The 18,007-nt window shown below is 49.2% G+C and overlaps 1 protein-coding gene and 1 pseudogene across 1 annotated transcript in view; one reads left to right on the plus strand and one right to left on the minus strand.

Annotated features, from left to right (window-relative positions):
- The window catches only part of LOC123577288 (liprin-alpha-1-like), a 464,712-nt gene that overhangs the window by 408,365 nt on the left and 38,340 nt on the right, over positions 1 to 18,007 (minus strand). The window lies entirely within an intron of this gene.
- LOC123577626 lies at positions 14,102 to 14,219 on the plus strand (annotated as a pseudogene).

Here is an 18,007-nt window from a genome sequence, read left to right on the forward strand (position 1 = left end):
TCTTTGGCTGCCATGATCAAACATGTTGAATTAAATCACCCCCAGTGAATGGTTTCCTCACTTGGCAAAATAACAGGCCGCTTGGCAACTTGCTTTGGTTGCAGCCTCATTTCCAACTTTTATTTTTATGAAGTCACAATTGGCTGTGTTGTGAGATCCTGTTTAAGTTTTCTACTCTTCAGGGCGCCTGGGTGGCTTGGTCAGTTAGCATCCGACTCTTGACTTCGACTCAGGTCACGAGCTCCCTGTTCGGGAGTTCAAGCCCCGCATAGCGCTCCGGGCTGACAGTGTGGGGCCTGCTTGGGATTCTCTCTCTCCTCTCTCTGCCCTGCCCCCTCTCAAAATAAATACATTTTAACAAATAAAAATTTTTTTTTTAAAAAATCACTGGTATAATTTAAAAAATGAAATAACATTTCTGCCTTTCATGACTGTTGCTTTCCTGTGAATTGGGAATATTGGGACGACTGCCTAGTCCGGTAATGCACACGAACACTGTATTCTTTCAGGGTCGCTGTGGTAGGCACTTGAAACAGTGTAGCGTTATCACCCGGTCGCTGGGATTCGTCATGTGCCAAAACAGCCAGACGATACACACATGAGCAAGTGTCCCTCTGTGTCCGGATGAAGCTTTATTTATTAATGGTGGAATATGAATCTCTCTTAATTTTTGCACGTTATAAAATATTACTCTTTGATTTTTCTCAGTCACTTGTAAGAGTAAACACCATATGCAAAAACAGGAGCTGGCCAGTTTGCGCCTGCAATCTGTACTCTGCAGACCCCCGGTCTAGAATCCTCCGCCAGCGTCCATCCACATGCTGAGGGGACCAGACTGGTGAATTAAGCAGACATCATGCCTGCCTTCTTCAGACCCCTTAGGATGCCACTAAATTCTGCCATTCTGCTAGATACAATATTTACTCTCTTGGCCAGGGGTATACTTTTGAGCTTCCACTTGACTTTCCTTTCTATGGCGAATTTCACCATAGATCCAATATGTATTGAGGAATTTTGTATCAAGGTTTAAGGGATATCGGTCTATACTTTCTTTTCTTGTAGTGTCTTTGTCTGGCTCTGGTATCGGGATGCTGGACTCTTAGAATGAGTTAGGAAGTGTTTCCTTGTCTTCCATTTTTTTGGGACGAGTTGGAAAACCATTGGTGTCAGTTCCTGTCTAAACATTTGGTAGAATTCACCTGTGAAGCCATCAGATTCAGAGCTTTCCTTTGTCAGGAGGAAACACAAACATTCGGTCTATAACAAGATCTTCAAGTCCTAACAGTCTGATTTAAATGTATACAGCCTCACTTCAACAACATATAAAAGCCCTTTTCTTATTCAAGTCTGTCTCCCTCCCCTTTCAGGTATTAATGTCACAAAATGACATCTTTATGTATGATGTGTCCCCAAGCAGACTAAGGATAGTTTCTTACGCATTCGTCTCTTAAATCTCATAGAAAAAGTGCAGAATTACCAAATCAAAGTAACGATAATACTAGCTTTTATAAGCGCCCACATATTTAACTTTGCTTCTCCATATGGCTTCAAGCTACTACTGTCTAGTTACTAATTCCTAAAGTCTAGTGTCCTTTCATTTATTTTATGTATTTATGTATGTATGTATGTACGTATTTGTTTATTTATTTTTAGAAAGAAAGAGGGTTGGAGAGGGGACAGAGGGAGAGAGAGAGAGGGGGAGAGAGAGAGAGACAGAGACAGAGACAGACAGAATCTTAAGTAGGCTCCACACTCAGTGTGGAGCCTGGCATGGGGCTTTATCCCACAACCCTGGGATCATGACCTGAGTTGACATCAAGAGTGGGATACTCAACCGACTGAGCCACCCAAGTGTTCCTCCTTTCACTTCAATCTGGATGACTTCCTTTAGCATTTCTCGCAGGGCAGGCTTTTGTTTATCTGGGAATGTCTTCATTTCTCCCTCGTTTTTGAAGGATAGTTTGCAGGATAAAGGATTCTTGGTTGACATTCATTTTTCCTTCTGGCCTCTAAGGTTTCTGACGAGAAATCTGCTGATAATCCTATGGAGGGAAATATGATTAACATTTAATATTAAATAAAAGCTTTAATAAAGCTTTAATAATGCTTCCACTTAGCTTTATTAAGGTATTAATAACTTACCTTATTTTGTCTTATGCAACAGAACATTGCTTACAGTATCATGATGTCCGTTGAGTTATAGCATCATTTTGAGACCGATCATTCGTAATTAAAAAAAAAAAACGAATTGAATATTTTAAGGTTAGTCATGGGGGCTCTTTAAAAGCCTAACAATATTATAGATTTTCAAACTGGAAGTGAAAACAAGCTACTGAAACATCGTACAGATTTTAATTTCTAATAAGGGAAATGACAATTGCCAATAACCCACGTAGACAAAAAGCTCTTTGGAGTCCTTATTTGTGAACCCAAAAAGTAAGAATAGCAATGGAAATAATCTCCAGCTGTGACTGGTCCATTTCTTGCTAATGACTTCATAAAGAGCCTGTAAAAGTAAGACAAAACACATTCTTGCATGTCTCCTCTACTCTCAATACTCTACTACAACGCTATTTCACTTCTGACATCAGACATGGGGAAGTTTGCACACACCAAGCAATTCTGTGACACTCTCTGGGTGTCCTATAATCTAGCTCAGTTCTGACCCTATCTACCTGATGTTATCAGATCCCACATATTAAGGACCTAGTCTCACATGGGGCACCTGGATGGCTCCGTTGGTTGAGCTGCCGGCTTCAGCTCAGGTCGTGATCTCGTGCTTTGTGAGTTCAAGCCCTGCAGTGGGCTCTGTGCTGACAGCTGGAGCCTACTTTCAATTCTCTCTCTCTTTCTCTCTCTGCCACTCACCCACTTGTGCTCTCTCTCTTTCTCTCTCTCGCTCTCTCTCTTTCTGTCTTAGAAATACTAAATGAATAAACCTAAAGAAAAAAATAAAGGACTTAGTTCTATAAATTGTGCCTGCCCCTTCAGATGCCCACAGCAAGTCCAAGGTTGTTGTTTCCATGGTGCTTCTGACTGATTGGCTACAGATTGGAGGTTACCACAAACCCCCTGTCTTTTGGTTCAATTCATTTGCTAGAGCAGGTCACAGAATTCTGGAAATCACAGTTTACTTACTAGATTGCCAGTTGATTACAAAAGGATATTGTTCCTGGTCGAACTGGGGAGAACCCAGGTTCTGGGGCCTCCACCCAACTGGACCTCAAGAACCTGAAGTTTCTTGGTCTTGTCATGAGACTGAATTCAAGGACTGACGAGCGGCACAGCACATAAGTGACACAAGTGGCAAAGTTTATTACGACAAAAGGTACACTCTTGAGAGATGAGAGCGGAGAACGTAAGGGACAGAACCGGACAGAACCGCGTCCAGAGGTTTGGGTTTCTGTCTTTGATCAGCAATTGTTAACTAGAGGCAGAATATGCATTACTTGGGGCCCGTAACAGGGTTTCATGCTTCCTTCTTCCCATTTTAGTCAGAGGGCTCCTGTCACGGCATCTGCCATCTTGACCTGTCTTCTTGGGAAGTACTGCCAGCACAGGTCTCTGACCTTCCCTATAGCCAGCTGGGACCTCCTCATTGCTGACCTTCAGGTATTAGGTGTCAGTTGCCTACTCCAACAATATTACTCAGGAATAGCCGGACGGAAAAGATGCAGCGGGCAAGGTATGGGGGGGAAAGACCCAGAGCGTCCCGTGCCACTCTCCCCAAATCTCCACAAGTTCACCAGCCCTAAAGCTCTCCAAACCCCATCCTGCTGGGGTTCCGTGAAGGCTCCATTACATAGGCATGGCCGATTAAATCTTTGGCCATTGTGGGTTGAACTCAACTGCCAGCCCCTCTGCCTTCCCCCCCCCTCTAATCCTGATGCTGTTCCCATGGCAACCAGCCCCTATCCCTGGGGGCTTTTCCCCAAAGCCATCTTATCAATATATATTCTGGTGTCATTGAAAGGGACATCTTATGAATAATAAAAGACCACTTTACTGCTTTCCCCACTTAGGAAATTTCAGGAGTTTTAGGAGCTCCATGAAGGGCGTTGGATACGAGAGGGAAAAGATACGATAAAATAGGCAGAGAGGGAAAGGTTAGGACTTGAGGTCCCTGGGTGGGAAAAAAACACGTATTTTGGAACGATGCTGGGAGTGTTTGACCATAGCAAACCCCCTCGGGCACAGGATCCCTCTCCAGAGTGTAACAGATACCACCTACGCTCCCTCAGGAATTTAACACTCAAAGTACCTAACTAAAAAAAGGAAACCATAAGACTTGCGTTATAGGAAGGACAGTATGATCAGCCTGACTCCTCACACAATGGAGTTGAGCCAATCAGGAATGGGCAACCTGGCGCCTAGAGTTATCCAGCCAGTGAGGATAGAACCTGAGAAGGAACAGGGGGGAAGGGAAGGGAGGGCTGACCAGAACCTTAGAAAACAAGGAGCCTTGCCTACAGTGGCTGGTATTCACTTTCAAATGCCCCCTCTCTGTAAAGACAGCTTTCATACTACTCTAATAGACTTTTGCCTGCCCCTCATTTTGTGCCCATCTCTTCCTTCTTCCACACAGCAAGAAAACAAATCCCGGGTACTGAGGCGAAAACCCTGCAACAAGGACAGAGGAAGACCAAATTGTATATTTCTTATTATAACTCACAGTATCACACAGCCATTGTCAGGGGATGCCAAGCACCCTTGTAAGACCATGGCCGGACCCGAGTGTTTGGTCATTTTAGCTCAGAAAGCTGCTTGTTGTAACCTGAGGGAATCTGACCACAATTAGTTTTATCCTTTTTGGGTTTTTTATCTATTTTTTTTCCTCTACTCTTTCCCCCACCCCCTCACTTTTCTTTTTTCTTTATTCTGTCCCTTTATCTTTTTCTCCTTTTTTTTTCTTTTTTCAATTTTATTTTTTTATTCAGTTTTCATGTTTATTCATTTTTGAGAGAGAGAGAGAGACAGACACAGCACGAGCCGGGGAGGGGCAGAGAGAGAGGGAGCCACAGGCTCCCAAGCAGGCTCCAGACTCTGAGCTGTCAGAGCCTGACTCGGGGCTCAAACCCATGAACTGTGAATCATGACCCGAGCTGAAGTCGGACACTCAACCGACCGAGCCACCCAGGCGCCCCTCTTTCTTTTTTTTTTTTTTTTAACTTTATTTATTTATTTTGAGAGAGACACAGAGAGTGAGTGGGGCAGGGGCAGAGACAGGGAGAGACAGAATCCCAAGCAGGAACTGGAACTCGCAAACCATGAGATCATGACCTGAGCCCAAACCAAGAGTTGGAGGCTTAAGGCACTGAGCCACCCAGGTGCCCCTCTCATGTTTCTTTCTAAATAAATCTAGAGCTAATATCTTTCAGGGACATTTTGTTTTTTCCCCCACACTTGTTCACTACCCTCTCCCCGCCACACACACACACACACACACACACACACACACGCTCTCTCCCAAAGATAAAGCTTGTTTGAAATATGCTAAACTGATTCTCTCCCTGATAATATCTGCAGATTTGAGTTAAATAACCTAGAAAACAGGCCATCTCGTTGAATGTGATGTAACTTGGGTAAAAATTAATTAAAAAAAACCTCATATAGAGACACCCAGGTGGCTCAGTGGGCTAAGCGTCTGACTTCAGCTTAGGTCATGATCAAACAGCTTGTGGGTTTTAGCCCCGCATTGGGCTCTGCACTGACAGCGTGGAGCCTGCTTGGGATTCTCTCTCTCTCTCTCTCTCTCTCTCTCTCTCTCTCTCTCTCTGTTCCTACCCCACTTGCACTCACTCTCTCTCAAAAATAAATAAATAAAAACTTTAAGGGAAAAAAAAAAACCCTCATACAATGAGGAGGAAAGCTGATAAATGCAAACAAAAAAGGGCAGCCCGATGTCTGAGGCCAGGTACTCCCCTGCATGGTTTTAGTTTCTGCAATCTTGCTTGCCTCTTGCATCGGCCAGCAGCCAGGAACCAGAAACTTCGCTAAACTAGTCCTGCCCAACCCGGAAGCACGTATATGTAAAAACTCAGTAAAACTCCAGCCCAATGTTCAGTCTTTGGAGGTGACTCCACTGAGCGAACACCAGTGCAAAATAAACAGTCCGTTCTGATTCCCTGCATGCTTGTCCCTGGACAAGCTCGTGCTGGATGCCCAGCATTTGCTGTAACAACAGAATGGAGTCAGGAGGCCAGCAGGGGAAGCTCGCCTATGGGAAGGAATGAAAAGAGAGAGAAGCAAACCATAAGAGACGTTTGTTGTTGTTGTTATGTGTATTTATTTTTTGAGAGAGAGACAGAACACAAGCAGGGGACGGGCAGAGAGAGAGAAGGGAGACACAGAATCCGAGGCAGGCTCCAGGCTCCGAGCTGTCAGCACAGAGCCCAACACAGGGCTCAAACTCATGAACAGTGAGATCATGACCTGAGCTGAAGACACCTTAACTGACTGTGCCACTCAGACGTCCCCAAGAGACTCTTAATTATAGAGAACAAACTGGGGGTTGATGGAGGGAGGTGAGTGGGGGATGGGCTAAATGCGTGGTGGTATTAAGGTGTTATGATGAGCACGAGGTATTATATGAAAATTATATGTGAAGCGATGCATCACTAAATTCTACTCCTGAAACCAATATTGCACTATATGTTCACTGATACGGGCAGCAAAGGCAGAAAGGAATGTAGATAAAATTAAATTTCCTTATAACCTGCAGCCTATTGACAAATATAATACTTTAAGCAGGCAGAGCGTTGGTGCAAAGAGGTGGTTTTATTAAAGCATGGTGACAGAACTTAGGGGCAGAAAGAGCTGCCCTGGGATTGTAAGGAGAGACTGATGATATACTTGGGAGTTGGGGGAGGTCAAGACTAGGAGACGTTTCCAGAAGGACTTTTATATGTTAAAGAAGACTTACAGAATCCAGAAGCCTAGCTATTGTGAAGCAAAAGTTGTTTTCCCCGCTGGCAAGGCATTCACGGTAAAAGGGTCTGGAGTTCCCAGAGAAATGTTTCACTCTGCCGGCCTCAAGGATTTGTCAATGGGCTGCAGGTCAGAAGGAAATTTAATTTCATCTGCATTCTTTTCTGCCTTTGCTGCCCATATCAGTTATGACAAGGTTACTTTCTTCTAGGTGATGAGAGGGGCTTATAAAGAAGATTACCTAACTAGAGCTTGATGAGGGAGCATGAGGCAGGCAGGGCAAAACACAAGCCCTCCCCCGGGTGGGACGTGTGAGAGGTGCCTCAGGCACACCTGGCTGCCTGAAGACAAAGGAAAGAAACAAAACACGACAAAACAAATGGTTAACTGATAGAGATCACAGTCCTTCGGGACAAGTGTCTCCATCAGTCTGCAAACGTCTTAGTAAATTACAGGAGAAAGGCAGCGTTATCAGTGGCCTAATTTCCAGAAACCTGTAGACTCCGTTTCCTGTAACCCCAACCACACCCCTCCAGAGTGACGTGGGGAACAAAGGCAAGAAGGAAATGGCAGGTAAAATTCAATTTCCTTATAACCTGCAGTCCATTGACAGATATCGGAGGCAGGCCGAGTAAGACTTGACTCCAGGAACTCCCCACTGTCTCAATGTTAATGCTTTGCTAGAGAGACAAACAACCTCAGCTTGACTTTTGCAAGGCCTCAGGTACCTTAGGGGTCCTCTTTAGCATATCAAAGTCCCTCCGGAGGCCTCCTTTTTAACTTTTTGTCCCCAACTCCATAGTATAAATCCAACCATTCTTCGCAAACCCCAGTTCAGCTCTTTCTGCCCACTGGCTCTGTCCCCGTGCTTTAATAAAATCACCTTTTTGCACCAACATCGTCTGTGTTCAAGAATTCTTTTTTGGGGCACCTGGGTGGCTCAGTCAGCTAAGCATCTGACTTCCACTCAGGTCACGATCTCACAGTTTGTGAGTTCCAGCCCCACATTGGGCTCTCTGCTGTCAGCGTGGAGCCCGCTTCAGACCCTGTGTCCTCTCTCTGCCTCTCCCCTGACTTGTGTTTTCTCTCTGTCTCAAAAATAAGTACCAAAAAATAAATTAAAAGAAAAAGAAAAACATTCTTTCTTGGCCATCGGCTCCAGGCCCCATGAACCCCATCACCACCCCAAAACTTCACCAAGCTGGTGGGGTGATTCTTAATTGAACGGTTTAAGATTTCATTTCTGAGAGAGCCAAAACTGTAATTAAATCCTAGTTTGGTGACATAGGGCTTAGCATAAGTGACTCCATTTTTGGACTGGTTGTCTTCTTTTTAATAGCTTAATTTTTCAAAAAAAAAAAAAAATCAACCAAATTCCATTTTCAGTACAAAGGCAGAGTCTGAGTCAGTCTTCATCCTGAGTGCTCAGTGCAGGGAGAATCTCCCAAGTGCTGGTCTTTTCCATACAAAGATTTTGTTGTTGTTGTTCATTCTTTTTAATGTTCATTTATTTTTGAGAGACAGAGACAGAGCGTGGGTGGGGGAGGGGCAGAGAGAGAGAGGGAGGCACAGAATCAGAAGCGGCTCCAGGGTCTGAGCTGTCAGCGCAGAGCCCAACGTGGGGCTCGAACTCACAAGCCTTGAGATCATGACCTGCCCTGAGATCACGACCTGAGCCGAAGTCGGCTGCTCGACTGACTGAGCCACCCAGGCGCCCCTCCATACAAAGTTTTAGATGTCCTCCACTTTATGGAACCTGTAATTTTATGGAGAAAAGGAAATCTAATATAGACTAAAATATAAAAACTTGTTGAGAATACTGGGTTAAAGAACAAAAATTCAAACGAGTAACTTTAAAAGCCTAATCGGTGGGGTGCCTGGGTGGCTCAGTCGGTTGGGCGTCCGACTTTGGCTCAGGTCATGATCTCGCAGTTTTTGAGTTCGAGCCCTGCATCGGGCTCTGTGTGGACAGCTCAGAGCTTGGAACCTGCTTCAGATTCTACATTTCTCTCTCACTCCAAAATAAAGAAACATTAAAAAAATAAAAGTCTAGTTGGTTTAATCGATGATTCACGAAGTGGACAGCATGCCATCTGACAAAGAGAAGGAAACTGCACCACAGGGAAGCCTTTTATAGGCAGAACTGAGGTAGAACAATTGGTTATTAGCAAAAGAAAAGAAAGGATTCTTTGAGGCAAGGTCACCTTCCCTTAGGGGAAAGATCAGGGAGGTCTCATCGTGCAGATTACCTCTCTAGTGCTGATCTGGAGAGTTCCATGGTTGGTTCAAAATTCCACTCCTGGGAGAGAGGCTGAAACTGAAGTTGGGTTTCAGATGATAAGTCTTGTGGTGATGAGTCTTTCGGGGTTTCATATAAGTGACTCCATCCTGGTCTGTTGTTTGAAAAGTGCAGTGTTCACCCATCCTTTATTTGTTCACTCTTGTTCAATCTTCAAAGTGCCTGTGAAGTGTCTTGTCATTCAGGGCTGTTTTAGAATATAGTGTGTGTGTATATATATATATATTTTTTTTTTTTTTTAATGCCTATTCATTTATTTTTTTGAGAGAGAGAAAGAGAGAAAGCATGAGGTGGGAGGAAGGGCAGAGAGAGAGAGAGAGAGAGAAATCCCAAGCAGGCTCCGGGCTGTCAGCACAGAGCCCAGCGTGGTGCTCAATCCCACCAACCATGAGACCATGACCTGAACCAAAACCAAGAGTCTGACGCTTCACTGACTAAGCCCCCGAGGCGCCCCTAAAACATAGTGTATGAATAGAAAATTTCAGGTTTCTGAAATCAACAGATCAGATCAGGGGCCAACAGCTCAGGGGATGACTGCCATTGAAAATAGAATTTGTGGGGTGCCTGGGTGGCGCAGTCGGTTGGGCGTCCGACTTCAGCCAGGTCACGATCTCACGGTCCGGGAGTTCGAGCCCCGCGTCAGGCTCTGGGCTGATGGCTCGGAGCCTGGAGCCTGTTTCCGATTCTGTGTCTCCCTCTCTCTCTGCCCCTCCCCCGTTCATGCTCTGTCTCTCTCTGTCCCAAAAATAAATAAACGTTGAAAAAAAAAATTTAAAAAAAAAAAAAAAAAAAGAAAATAGAATTTGTTTCTTACAGAACCCAAGAGGAGGGGCCATGCCATGAGGGGGCCACATAGGAAAGCACCAGAACAGGTCAGGAGGCAAAGAGAGAGGGAGGAAGCATAGACAAGAGCCTTTACTGTGGTCTCTAAACGAAGGGTTGAAAACAAGACAACCGGTCCAAACTGGAGTCACAAAATTGTGCATAGGCCCCACGTCACCTGTAGAGAGCAAAATGGACTTTGTCACGCCGAGCAGGGTCCTGTGTCAAGCAGCGACACAAACAGTTTAAGTTACTGCAGCTGGCAGCATCCGCTGACACCCCAGAACTGATAAGAAGCAAAACCAGAGGAGGTCGACAGGGGCCCCAAACGGCTGTAATCCCTTTAGAAAGGGGAAGATTTTTACAACAAACTGTCAGGCTCTTCAGACACACCTCTCTATGTCTGACCACTTAAAACGGGCGACTGCCACCCGATTAATCTCCATACAGAACTGAGATCCTTCACTACGTGGGCATCGTGTACATCAGTACTGGGTACTGAGAGAGACAGAGAGAGAGAGAGAGAGAGAGAGAGAGAGAGCTGTGTGCCCTGGGGTTCGGGTTTCTCTGTTTTATCGACAAAGGGTAAGATATTCACTCCTTGGGAACTAGACTTCTTGGAAGCAGGGTTTTGTGCCTTTTCTTCCCTATTTGGTCAAGGGTTTTCTGTTATGCCACACGCCATCTTGGGCCTGTCCCGTCTGATCCAGCCTCTTGTGGCTTTGTTTTAGAGTATTGCCAAGAATGGCTTCTGATTCTGACTTTCCTGATAGCTGGCCAGAACTTCCTCTTCTGCCGGCCTCCAGGCATCCTACAACTGCCTACTCTGACAATAGTACCGGCTCAAGAAGCACTTTTTTTCTTTAATGTGTCTTTGAAAGCATACAGGGGGATGGGGGGACAGAGGATCTCAGGTAGGCGCTGCCCTTACAGCAGCGAGCTGAATTCGGGAGTCCAACTCACTCATGGCAGGCGACACCACGGCCTGAGACGAAGTCAGACACTCAACCCACTGAGAAGCCCAGGTGCCCCTCGATAAGCCTTTCTGGTGGAATGAATATGCCACCTACTGCACTTAACTCAAGTGCAAGAACCAACAACGATGGGCATCGTTGAGGCCCTTAAGGGACTTATAATCTATTTTGAGGTCACATATGGTTTAAAGAAACAATTATAGAATCAGTCTGATGGAAGACGGTCGTGAAACAAACACTCTCAAAACTTGGTGGTTTAAAGCAATTTATTATTATTATCTCTCATAATTCTGTGCATTCTCTGGGTTCATCTGGGTGGTAAAGACTTAGAGTTTCTACAGCTGCTGCCACCAAATGGCCATCAAATGCCATCAAAGGAAACAGCTGTCCTCTTAAGGCTCAGCTGACTGGGCATCCTAGATGTCTCCCTCACATACAGGCAGCAGGGGCTGCTGCTGGCTAGCTGGGAGCTGGCTGGCCATTTGACCACAGAGCGTGAACGAGACCTCTCTGTGGGGCTCCCCGTTCTCACGAGCAGAGTCTGGATTCCCAGCGGCAGCCAAAATCGGAGCAAGACTTCTGAGAGAGAAATCAAAAACATCCAGGCCTCTTAAAAGGCAGGCCCAGAATTGCTTAAGCATCACGGCGACTGAAAGAGCAGACCTAGGCCGGCCGACTAGTGACTATGTCCCCGACATGGCCGCAGAAAGAAGTTCCTGCTCAACCCTCAGAACACGCCTCCTCCCCTTAAGTAACTTATGTTCTCTGAGACAGCAGGCTACGGATTGAGGCATTCTTCTGAAGTCTGAGGTGGGAGGAAGGGGAGTGTGAGAGGCATGGAAAGTGTGAGTAGAAGAGAGAGGGCTTCTCTCAGGTAGGGGCCAGAGGCAGGAGCCCTCAACCCTGTCCAGGCTTAGAATGACCTGGGAGCATTTTACCCCTCCCCAAACCAATTCATCAGAGTCTCTGGGGATGGTGTTTGATGCTAGGTATTTATATAGCACAGCAAGGCTGACAGCCAATGGTTCATAGGGGACCAGTGAGAAACGTTCTGTATACACTGAGGCCAAACATGTTAGAGATCCTCAGACACAGTGGTTCTTAAACTTCAGGTGCATCAGAATCTCCTGGAAGACTTGTTCAAACACAGATTGCTGAGCACCACCCCCGGAGTTTCTGATTCAGTAGGTCTGTGACCACCAGGCCCAACATTTGCATTTTTAACAAGTTCCAAGTGACTCTGATAATTGCTGATTGGGACCACACTTTGGCAGCCAATCGGCTGAGTCCACGACCCTTCCCCAGCCAATCGGCTAAGGCCATGATCCCTATAAAACCTTTGTGCTTTTGAAACTGTCTCTCTTTCTCTCCACTATGTCTCCCCTGCGTCGATGCAGGTAGGAGATTGAGCTCGAGCTAGCTCGAATAAAGGCTCTTCGCTTTTGCATCGGACTCGGCTCCCTGGTGGTCTTTGGGGATCACGAATTCGGGGCATAACACTACCATTCTCTACTGGTCAGAACAATCCTAAGCCAGACCAGATTTAGTAGGGTGGAAAAAGGGACAGACCCTACATCTCGAAGGAGGAGGTGGTGTCATGCATCTAATGGAGGCAAGTATAGATGGTGTATATGTTTCTAAAATACAGTAGAGCTCCTAAAGGATGCTACTATTGATCTGATGATGAGTGCCCTTTGTCCCTGATGAGGCCAAGTCTTCCCCATTCCGACACGAGCTCAGGACACCAGAAGGCCCACCACCCCGGGCCCAGAGACCCCGTTGGCATGCAGGTCCTCGCTCTCGTTCTGACCGCACAGCCCAAGGCGAGGCTGCGCCCAAAGGCCAGAAGAGCCAGGAGAAACAGAGGGAGAACCACTTGAAGGAATTACTCGCAAGGGAGTGCTCCCACACACCTACACACGCATAGACACACATGCGCGCGCGCGCGTGCACACACACACACACACACACACACACACACACATTACCACCACCACCACCCCCACCCGAACACACACACATCTCATACCTGGGCCTGACAGGAATGGGAGGAGGGATCAGACGGGCCTCCTGAGGCCTAGGCTGAAGGCCCTTGGGATCCAAGGAGTCATAAGTCAGCTTCAAGCCACTGCCACTTTGCCTAAACCCGCCCCAGCACCATGACCCTCCCGAGGGGTAGCTGTCTCTCCAACACAGCCTCTTTGTGTGTGGTTCCTAGAGTATGGGGGGGTCTCTGTTGGATAATCCAGAGGTCTTTGCTTCAATACCGCTCCCACTCCCTCTCCGACTCCATGTCTGTCTCCCTCACCCTTTCCACCTCCCTCTCCACACCCCCCCTCCCCTTGTCCCTCTTATTCTGACCCTCCCTATCTGCCTGTCTCTTATCCCAACGTGTTCCTTTCTCTGTCAATCACCTTGAAAGGGTGTCTCTCGGTCCTTGAACTATCTGTCTACCTATCTGGGAATAGATCTATTCTCCTGAACCAGGACGTGGTGTGGGTGGGTGGGGTGGGAGGCGAGCAAGGGTCTCCGCAAACGGAGCTGGCTGGGACTGGTGATATTCTCTGGGGGCACTGGGAGCTCCCGGTAGGGTTTGACAAGGTGGGGCAGAAAGGAGGGAAAAGCCAGGAGGCAGGCTGCAAGAGCCACAGGGCTGGGGAGAAGGCACTGAGAACCCGGTAGAACGGGCCCGGAAGGCAGGGCCTGCCAGATGGCCCCCGCTCACTTGAACCTTCTTCCCACTGAGCAGCCCAATGGGGTGTGGTGAGGGGCGGTGTGGTGAGGTGCCGCGCGGTGTGGTGCGGGGCTGCAAGGTGCGGTGCGGTGCGGGTTGGAAGCGGAGGCGGGCGTGGGGCCAAGCCGGCAGCAGCCTGCAAGAATCCCGGGATCGGTGAAGGCCGGGGCTTGCGCCACAGCGCGTTGCCAGGGTCCTCTGGCGCCGCCTCCGCCACCCGCCCGGGGCCCGCGGCGAGGGCGGTGGCAGCCAGGCAGGCAGGCGCGTGCATGGGTGAAGCGCGGCAGCCGCTGGGCTTGGGACGCGTGGAGCAGGCTCTTGAGGCGCCCAGCGGCAGCCGCCGGCGTCTACGGCCATACCACCCTGAACGCGCCCGTCTCCTCTGATCTTGGAAGCTAAGCAGGGTCGGGCCTGGTTAGAACTTGGATGGGAGACTGCCTGTGAATACCGGGTGCTGTAGGCTTTTGCCTTTGCCTTTGGCCTCCTTCAACTCTCCTTTGGCGCCCGCCGCCCCTCCCCCTCCTTGCCTGTGTCCCTGTCTCCCCAGGGAGCGCCATTGCTGGGGCCAAACACAGCCCAGCCACTGCTCCCTCAGCCCCACCCGGGCCAGCAAGCCGTCCTTGCCTGGCCCGCCCCGCCCCGCATCGCCCCCCGTGCCCGCACACCCCAGGGCACTTCAAAGGGGCACGCTCCCCACTCCTGGCACCCGGCCAAATCCCAATGCAGCCAGTGGAAGCCACAGCCCAGCTTTGCACCTTTCCTGACACACCACCCAATCCCGCACCCGCACGGATGGTGGGGGGGTCCGCTGTGGGCGGAACGGGAGGCTGGTGCCTGGGGGCTGGAGGCTGGGCGCTGGGTGGGTGGATACAAGAACCCAGGAGCGGGCGGGAGGGGCAGCTCCACCCCAGACTCCGCATCCGCCACAGGCCTGGGCTCCCTGGGTCCTGGACCTCTTCCCTCCCTCGAGCCCTCATCCCCAGGGCCCCTGGCATTTCACGAGGCCCAGCTAGGGCAGCGGACTCGGGGCTGGTGGTGTTGTCTGGGGGCGCAGGGGGATCCGGGGTGGGTTTGCACCAGGTGGGGCAGTCGGGAGGGAAGGAGTTTGTCTGGTGTGTTTGTCTGATGTTTACTAACTGTGAAGGATACATAGTTTCTTTCTGTGGAGTAAGACTTCCCTTCTCCTGTCAGGGCATAGTTAGGTCATTCTGTGTCTTCCTGTTCAGAACCTTTGCTGGCTGATCTTTAGTTTCTGCACTTCCTAGTCCTTAGTGTTAAGTGTGAGGTTTGGAACAACAAAGTGCTTCCCTGCGTTTTACATCTAACATTCTGTTTTTTCCCCACCAAAGCTGGGCAAGCCTTAGGCATCTGAGACTTTCTGGAAACAGACCAATTCCCCACAGGTACATTAGGTTGCACACGGTTTATTAAAACTTGATTTGGTGAATCCAATTATGCTTAAAAAAGAAATGTCAATTGAGAAACAGACCAAGCACCGAGCAGATGTCCGAGGGGTGTGGCCTCTCTGAGAACACGCGTTAGCCATCCTTGGCTGTGCTCGCCCCATACCGAATGTTCCGGGGCTTGCAGGCCTTTCCACAGACCCGCCAGGTCCCACCGAATACCCTTGACTCTCCTACCGCTACACGCTCCTCCTTGAGGCCACTCTACCCTCCTCACTGCTGCCCTTAAGGTCCTTTCTTGTGTGTCACGTCGAGTGTTCTGAATGTAATTGTGACTTCACACTTTCCTCCTCGCCTTTTGCTGGCCGAGTCCTGCCACCTCCCAGGTGGGTGCTCCGCGGTACCGGGAGGGGTCTGTCCCCACGGCCCCTGCAGAGGGGCAGCAGGCGCACGCCCAAGAGGGGTTGTTGCCTCCTTCCTGATGATGTGGCTTCACTTGATGGTGTTTCTCAACATCTCTGACGTTCTGCTTTCTCTTCCCCCCCTGTCGCTTGAGTCCTCGGTGGGAAGAAGTGGCGTGGATTCTGCTGATTCTCCTGCTTGTCTTCCTGCGGCACGTTTCCCAGTCCTGACTTGAGGCCAGCGCTGTGTCCACACCACCCGGTGCGTGGGCAGATTTCAGCGGGAGCAGGGAGGCTCCATCCTGCCCGGCTTCGGTGCTTGCTGGCCCCCGTGCCCTGTCCCTTCTCGGTGCATCTTACCTGACTCCTCTTTGAAGAACATTCATCCGTGTCCTCCCCAGCCCCCTCCCCAGGGAGTCCAGGGTGGTCTCCAGGTCCTCCACGTAGCTGCACTTACAAAGACCGCTTTTCCAAATAAAGTCACATGCACAGGTTCCAGAGATTTGCACATAGACGGGACCACCTCCCCAGTCCACCTGTTTCCGGAGAAGGCCTGCTCTGCCCGGTCCTACCCCGGAGGCATCAGGGTGGGGAGGACGGGCCCAACCCTCCCACGGGGAAGAGGACTCTCGGGTCACACGACAGGCCCTAGACTGTCCGGGAAGAAAGCGGAAGATGGAAAATGGTCAAGAGGACCTCTGGCGTGCATCAGGATTACTGCCGGTTGATGTTCTCACTCGAGCGTGCTGGGCCTCTCCTAGCCACGAGCGTGCGTGTGCCTGCTGGGGGTGAGTGTTCTCTGCTTTGGTAGAAGGCACTGTCAGGGACCCCTAAGACAGGAAGCACTCTGGAAAGGCACTAGGACGTGCGGGGGAGACAGTGATGCAAGAGGAAACCATCCTGCCCACATGTGAGAGGAAGCAGCATCAGGCCTGGACGCCAGGATGCCAGCCAGGCTGGGCTGTGGTGAGGGCCAGGTGCAGGGAGGCCTGTGTCCCACTGTGCTGCCTCCAAGGCCTCCGTCCGCTGTGAGCCATGGGCATGGGGGCCGCCCACAGGGTTTCGGGGCGCACACACCAGAGCACATCCAGCAGTTAGAGGGTAGGTCAGCCTCTCCTGCGCAACCGGTGGCTGCCGTCCCACTTGCTTGGATTGTTTTCAGTGCGTCCGGGCAGCCATCCTTAGAGGAGGCGAACACAACCTTTCTCCACTGGTGCTGAGGGGAGGCCCACAGCCTAGTCTCTGTGCTTCAGGGCCACGGCTCTGGTTTTCAGGCCAGGATGCTCTCGGAATATTAAGTAAAAGCTATTTGTGAACATTTTCAGAGAAATAAATAATGTCAATTAATTTAAAATTTTTGAATTAGGGTAGCCTGGGTGGCTCAGTTGGTTGAGCGTCTGACTCTTGACCTCGGCTCAGGTCACGATCTCATGGTTTGTGGCTTTGAGGCCCGCATCGAGCCCTGGGCTGACAGCACAGACCCTGCTTGGGATTCTCTCTCTCCCCTCCCCCACTCACGCATGTGCTCTGTCTCAAAATGAAGTTAACAAAAATAAGAAATTTTTTTCACTTGTAATTAAAGCAGTGAGTAAGGCATTGTCACATTGCAAAAATACAGGGCTAAGGTTGTCTTAGTCTCCAACATCTTATTTTCTTTTTTATTCATGTTAATTTTTAAACCCACGGGGCTGTGGGTGTGCATTTGGTGGCCCGGCTGCTCAGCCCCCCAAGCTTAGAGCTGTCACACTGTGGCCAGAGAAGTTGTTGGGTGGCCTCTGAGAGCCGTTCTCCCAAGCTTCCGTGACCCCGGGCCCTGCTCTTTCAGATGTGGAATCTTAGGAAGGCCACACCATGTCCATTCCCCAGGAAGAGGGGGTGCTGATGAGATCCATGGGAGACTGACCCTATTTTGTGGTATGAGTCACCAGTGTCCTTCTGTCTCCCTTTTCCCAAAGGTGATTTTCCTCTTGTTTTCATTTGGCTTGTCTGTGTTTCTTACAATCCCCTGTGTACCCCCTTACAATCACTCCTCATTGACTACACTTTTCTGAATGATGTCAGTGGAAAAGAGCAGAGATGGGGGTCAAGACCGTGAAAGTTTCTGGGCACCATGAGCACATCAAGGAAGAGACTATCTTAATGCTGGTGTGAAATTGGTCTTTTGAAAGGCAGAGACACAGACCAGGGGGACACAGCTTTCCTGTGAACCCACACTGGCACGACTTGGTCTGTCTTGGGAGCTGATGTTCCCACAACACGTGACTCCGTGCTTCTATACATGTGTTTTCATAGGTACGTGGTGGCTTAGAATCTCCCATCTCAAACAGTTCCTGTATTGATGATTCTAGCATCTTGTCTTCAAGAGCGGAGATTTCATCAAGGGACTCGGTCACCTACGCTCTCCGCAAGTGGGCGTTCCTGCCACACACCATGTCTTTGAATACGTT

Source organism: Leopardus geoffroyi, chromosome D2 (assembly GCF_018350155.1).
Source record: "Leopardus geoffroyi isolate Oge1 chromosome D2, O.geoffroyi_Oge1_pat1.0, whole genome shotgun sequence".
Classification (NCBI taxonomy): domain Eukaryota; kingdom Metazoa; phylum Chordata; class Mammalia; order Carnivora; family Felidae; genus Leopardus; species Leopardus geoffroyi.